The following is a 6,468-nucleotide window of genomic DNA, read 5'->3' on the forward strand; positions in this document are numbered from 1 at the left end:
CCTTGTAGTTGAAGTTGTAGACTTGAGAGAAACAGTTTCTAAGGTTGTTGCGACCACGATTTAGACAAGTTTAAAAGAAAAAGTGAATGGTTGGAAAATGAAAATGAGTGTCTTAAAAGTGAGGTTGTTTGTCTCAAGAATGAAATAGAAGATCTCCATGATAGGCTTACTCTCTTTCAAAAAGGTATGCCCGAATGTAGCACTTCTAGGTCTTCTCCTCACCATAGATCCGATGAAGTCGTTGATCTAAGCAAGAGACTTGACGAGATGACATCTAAATATGAAGAGTCCAAAGAAAGAATCATTTATCTCGTGTCTAAACTCAACAATCACACCCATGACTTCATTGTTGAGAAAAGATTGTCCATAGAAAGTGCTAACAATGATGAACTTAAAAGAGAAAAGGAAAAGAATTTGCATCTTCTCTCACGTGTCAACGACTTGACCAATGAACTTGTTAATGCTAAGAACATCACTGAAAAATGGGAAGGAAGTCAAACCGTGTTAAACTTCCTCACGAATCAAACCGAGAAATGTGAGAAATCTGCTGGTTTGGGGTTCAAATGGAACAGTCAGACTGACTGTTGCATCCAGAAGCCTAAAAATGATTTTAGAGGAAGGAAGTATGTAGGTCTTCCCGAATACATCATTTGCAATTATTGTGGTGACAATGGTCATGTTTTTAATGGATGTACAAAACGATTTGATGACATTGATAAGAACACCAAAACATTAAAAGAAATGAACATTAAGAAAGACACCACAAGTTATGTTGATCACAAAAAGGGACCCAAATTCATTTGGGTTCCTAAACTCAAAAACTAATCTTGTGTAGGGCTTGGTGAGAGGCGGCCGCAATTGGTACTTGGATAGTGGATGCTCTCGTCACATGACGGGTGATAGAAGCCAATTCCTCTCACTTAAAGCGTATGATGGTGGCACGGTAAGGTTTGGTGAAAACAAGAAAGGTGAAGTAATTGGTATTGGAAAAGTTGGTAAGTCATCCTTACTTTGTGTCGACAATGTGCGGCTTGTCAAAGGTTTGAAGCATAATCTCCTTAGCATTTCTCAACTTTGTGATAAGGGTAATTTTGTTGAATTTCGTGCCAATATGTGTCGAATTTTTGATGCCTCCACTAATGAACTAATACTCGAAGGAAGACGTGTCAAAGATGTTTACTTAACTAATTTGAACTCTCTATCCGGTCACACCATGTCTTGCATGAGTGTAATGAACAATGATCCTTGGTTATGGCATAAAAGGTTTGGTTATGTTAGTACAAAAACTCTTAATACCCTTAAAAGACTTGACTTAGTTGAAGGCATTCCTAATATAAAATTTGATTTTGATAAAGTATGTGATGAATGTGCTAGAGGTAAACATTTTAAAAGTTCCTTCAAATCCAAAAGAATTATGAGTACATCTCAACCTTTGCAACTTTTACATATCGACTTATGTGGACCAATGAGAACTAGAAGTAGAGGTGGTAGTCGTTATGTGTGTGTCATTGTTGATGATTACTCTAGGTTCGTTTGGGCACTCTTCCTAAGCTCTAAGGATGAGACATTTGATGAGTTTCTAATTTGGTTAAAGAAGATTCAAAATAAACTTGGTTTAATACTTGTTTCAATGAGAACCGATCATGGAACCGAATTCGAAAACTCATCATTTGGTGCTTATTGTGATGACAATGGTGTAGACCATAACTTCTCGGCTCCTAGAACCCCACAACAAAATGGTGTGGTTGAAAGGATGAATAGAACCCTTGAAGGAATGGCTAGAACAATGTTATTATCTAGTAAGTTGCCTAAGAACTTTTGGGCCGAAGCAGTAAATACCGCTTGCTACATTCATAATCGTGTCATGATAAGGAGTATATTAAATAAAACTCCCTATGAATCGTTACGTGGAAGAAAACCCAACATTTCATATTTTAGATGTTTTGGAAGCAAATGTTTTGTTCATAACAATGGTAAAAACAATTTGGGTAAGTTCGATCCACGTAGTGATGAAGGAGTATTTATTGGGTACTCCGATCATAGCAAGGCCTATAAAGTTTACAATAAACGAACCTTGTTAATTGAAGAAAGCATCCATGTCATTTTTGATGAATCTAGTGTGCTTGGACAGGTACAAAACATGGATGATGACGATGAGGATGAGTGATACGTGCCTAATATACAGTCTTTTTGGCCTATTTCAGCACGTATTTCTATGCTTTTCTATACTATTTTTATGGTATTTTGCCCCGAATCGGCTACTTTGGTGTATTTTGTCCTTTTTGTAGGAATGATCGCGAAAGTAGTAGAACCATATTCTTTTCCGTCCTTTTTGCATGCATTTAGAGGAGACGGAGTTGTCCCAGAGTAGAGTACCGCACTTGGAAGCATCATGGCACGCACTACGAGGCACTTGGGTGAAGACGTGAGCTGAAACGAAGACAAAATCACTCGATCGAGCAGTTTGCCATTCGATCGAGTGGTTTCAGATTTTTGTTGCTCGATCGAGTTGTCCTTTAGTCGATCGAGTAAGCTGCACTGACCAAGTCCTCGATCGAGTACCCATTTGGTCGATCGAGGGACTTCTGCTGAGATGATGGTCGATCGAGTGGTTTAACCCACTCGATCGAGAGGCTTTCGACATCGTGGGCTTTAATCAGTCCATGTTTACTTATTTCCGCAAAGACTCTTAGTTGTTTTATCTATGTAACCTATGTTTTACTAGGTTATGAGATAATTATTTTTTTTACTATCTCCTTTTCTAATCTTTTACACTAGAAAACTCTGCTTTACTTCCTACGTTACTTTTTACTCGATTTTGTTACTTTCATTTTCAGATTATTTGGCTGCTCGGATTTCGAATTCTTTACGCCGGAATTTGCTTGGATTGTAATTTCCTCTCTTCTCTTAATAGTAATTAACCTTCTTGCTGCATTAATTCCTTGTTTGCTTATTTATTCTTTTGCCCTAGTTTATTCATTGTTGCGTTTTATTATTATTTCATCATGTCTCTTGCTGGAAATTTATTTGCTGTTAGATTAATTACGAACATGAGTAGCTAAACCCCTTTCATGTTGGGATTAGGGAATCTGCGGTAGAATAATGATGACGTAGTGAATGAATTGGACGAATTGATTAAGAGACCCTGTCACTATAGCAATTTAACTGTAATTCCCGACCTAGTTGAGTGCACGCTTCTATGTCACCCATTAAACTGACTACAATTAATCCTGGATCGAAAGATTGGACTAAACAGGCCTGCTATAAACAGTAGACTACCCTAATGAGGACGAAAGTTAAGTTAGTGGTATTTTAGAGTAGGAAGTGGACCGAAAGGACCTTCTAATATCCGTCTCACATTAGTTCGTCCGAGTCATTTACTGCCGAGTTGTTAGACTATCGTAGTGAACCGAATTCCCGGCATGACCCTCTCTTCTTGATAGTTAAATCGTATTCTACCGCTTTTATTACTCCTAGTTTAGAATCAAATTTAATCAACCCCCCCCATTTGTTACCATAGGATTAGAATAGACAGCTATAATTGCGTTTCCTCCCTGTGGATTCGATACTCGACTGCCTCTACTACATTTTAGTTGAAACCGTTAGGTTTTATCTTTGATAGGGTTGCGATAGCCGTGTCAAATTTTGGCGCCGTTGCCGGGGAGGCAATTGTTCAATTTATTAGTTGTTTCATTTTTAATCCTTTTTCGGTCTAAGGGACAACCGTTCCTTGGACTATTCTCATTTTCTGTTGTAGTTTCTTCTTATGCGCAGGTCGCAGGGAGGTCCACTACTGCCATTTGAACCAGAGATTGAGAAATCTCTTCACGTAAAGAGGAGACTATTTCAAGAGCAACAGTTGGAAGAAGAGTCCAGTTCTCGTTCCAACTTCTACGAGAACGAACTGTTCGAAGACAATCCACCGTCTTCTCCAGTTTCCAATTCGTCGGTTGAATCCGTTATTTTTCCAGACACTCCAGAAATGGCCGAAGAAGCGACCATTGCCAGTTATTCTGAACCCTCAGCTGAGGATCTTTACAAAGGATTCGAGCTACCAGGGGAAGCTCGGAAATTCGAGCCGAAACCTTCTTACCTTAACATGGTTGAGAAGAATCAGTTCGGTGGGGCTGCAAACGAAGATGCGGCAAAGCACATGGAGACTTTCATTGATTATTGCTGCTCCATACCCCCACCTTTGGCGTGACAAGCAGATCGATAAAGGAAACCTTGTTCATTTTCTCACTCCGCGATGCTGCGAGGGAGTGGTATAGGGATTTAGACCGAACTGCTGCTGGCATAACTGATTGGAATTCATTGGCTTTAGCGTTCTATAAGAAGTACTTCTCTGCATCGAGGACTATTGCCATTAGAGCTCAGATAACGAGCTTCAAACAAGGGCCTGACGAGAACTTTCACGAGGCATGGACTCGATTTAAGAAGCTAGTGCGAACCATACCGCACCATGGCTTCGAAAAGTGGAGTCTATGCAATCATTTTTACAATGGATTGTATGATGATCAGAGGGACATTTTGGATGCTGCAGCTAATGGCCGGTTCGCTGAAAACTTGGGAGCTACCAAAGGGTGGAAGATCATAGAAGATTTGGCCATCCATAAGGCTGAATATGGGAACTCGAGAGGAAACCAAAGAAGAGCTGCTGAGTCCTCTTCTGTCGCTGCACTTGAAGCCCTCACTGCAAGGTTCGACAAGTATGAGCTAGGGGAGTCTCAAGGGGGCATGTACCGGGTTAATCTTTGTGATGACGGTCCTTTTCGTCTGTAGGAGATGCGGATCAGAGGGACATGTCTCAGATCATTGTCCCAGTCCCTTTGAGCAATGCGCTGCCTTTCAACATTACAGGCAGAACAACAGTTACTACGAGCCAAACGTCCACCCCAATTTGAGGTGGACTAGCCAGAATGTACAAAATCCCACGGCTCCTCCAACGCAGCAACCATACATTCCTCCACACCAGAAGCAACAAGGCTATCAGAAGCCTCCATCCTTCAACCCTTCTAATCAAGGTGCACCATCCTCTAGTGGGGTGACTGAAATGGGTGAGCTTAAGTCCATGATGCAAGCCATTACAAAGCAGCTTAATGCGAGTGATCAACAAAGAAGTTCAAGTGATCAACAGAGAGATGCGTCCATAAAGGCACTTGAAACTCAAGTTGCCCAATTGGCCGCGAATCAGTCCACAAGAAAGCAGGGTCATTTACCGACTCAAAACGAGAAGAATCCACATGAGACGGTAAATTTGGTAAAATTAAGAAGCGGTCTTTCTTATGAAGGATCGGAAGTGTCGAAATCAGACCCGAAGATAGCTGTAACTGATGATGAATAGTGTTCTGTCAAGAAAAAAGGGCTCACGACAAAACAGCTACTCGATCGACTGAAGGCTGGTGCTCGATCGAGTGAAAATGGAGAGGAAAGCCCTCGATCGAGTAGTCCTTCTGCTCGATCGAGTGAACAGGAAGCTGAAGATGGTCGATCGAGTGGTCATGTTGCTCGATCGACTGAAGTTGCTAAAGAAACTGCTCGATCGAGTGAGCATGATGCTCGATCGAGTGATATTGATGACGGGAAACTTATTCGAGAGCGTGCTAGTGCTCGTTTAAGCGAGAAATCACCGGAAAGACCTCGTTCGCGAGGTAAGAAGCGTTCAAAGGATACTGAACTTGCTCCGGAAGACACTTTGGAGGAGAGAAACAAGGGACTCGAGATTCCTATCACGGTTCCCTTCCCGAGGCGGTTGCAGAATACCAAGGTTAATCAACAGTTCAGCAAATTTGTTGAACTTTTGAAGAGCTTGGAAGTTTCCGTGCCGTTCACTGAATTGCTAACTAAGGTACCCTCTTATTTAAAGTTCATGAAAGACATTTTAGCACGTAAGAGGACTATAAATGACAGTGAGACCGTAGCTTTAACTGAGATGGGGTCAGCCCTATTTCAAAATAAGTTACCCCCTAAGCAATCAGACCCGGGTAGCTTTTCGATTCCGTGTCACATCGGTATGCAGTTGATTGATAATGCGTTATGCGATTTAGGCGCTAGCGTAAGTGTCTTACCTTTGTCTCTGGCTAAGAGACTTGGTTTGACAAAACTGAGTTGCACCAACATGACTGTCCAGATGGCCGACCGTAGTCTATCACGACCATTAGGTGTAGTAGAAGACGTACCTGTCCAGATCGGGAAGTTCTTTATTCCCGTCGATTTTGTTGTCTTAGATCGATATCCCCGAAGATGCACACACCCCTATTATTTTAGGGAGACCATTTCTGTCCACCGCCCGTGCAGTGATAGACGTCAGTGGGAAGACTTTGACATTTCAGGTAGGGGATGAGGAGCTGATTTTTCATCAGTCCAAATTCCGGAGAGCTCCCATGCAAGTTCAACCTTGCAATGCTCTTTCTTCTATTGTTCCTATTGTTGACGCTCCGGATGAAAATCTGGAGAATATTGCTGTTA

The sequence above is a fragment of the Silene latifolia genome, chromosome 1 (assembly GCF_048544455.1).
Source record: "Silene latifolia isolate original U9 population chromosome 1, ASM4854445v1, whole genome shotgun sequence".
Lineage (NCBI taxonomy): Eukaryota > Viridiplantae > Streptophyta > Magnoliopsida > Caryophyllales > Caryophyllaceae > Silene > Silene latifolia.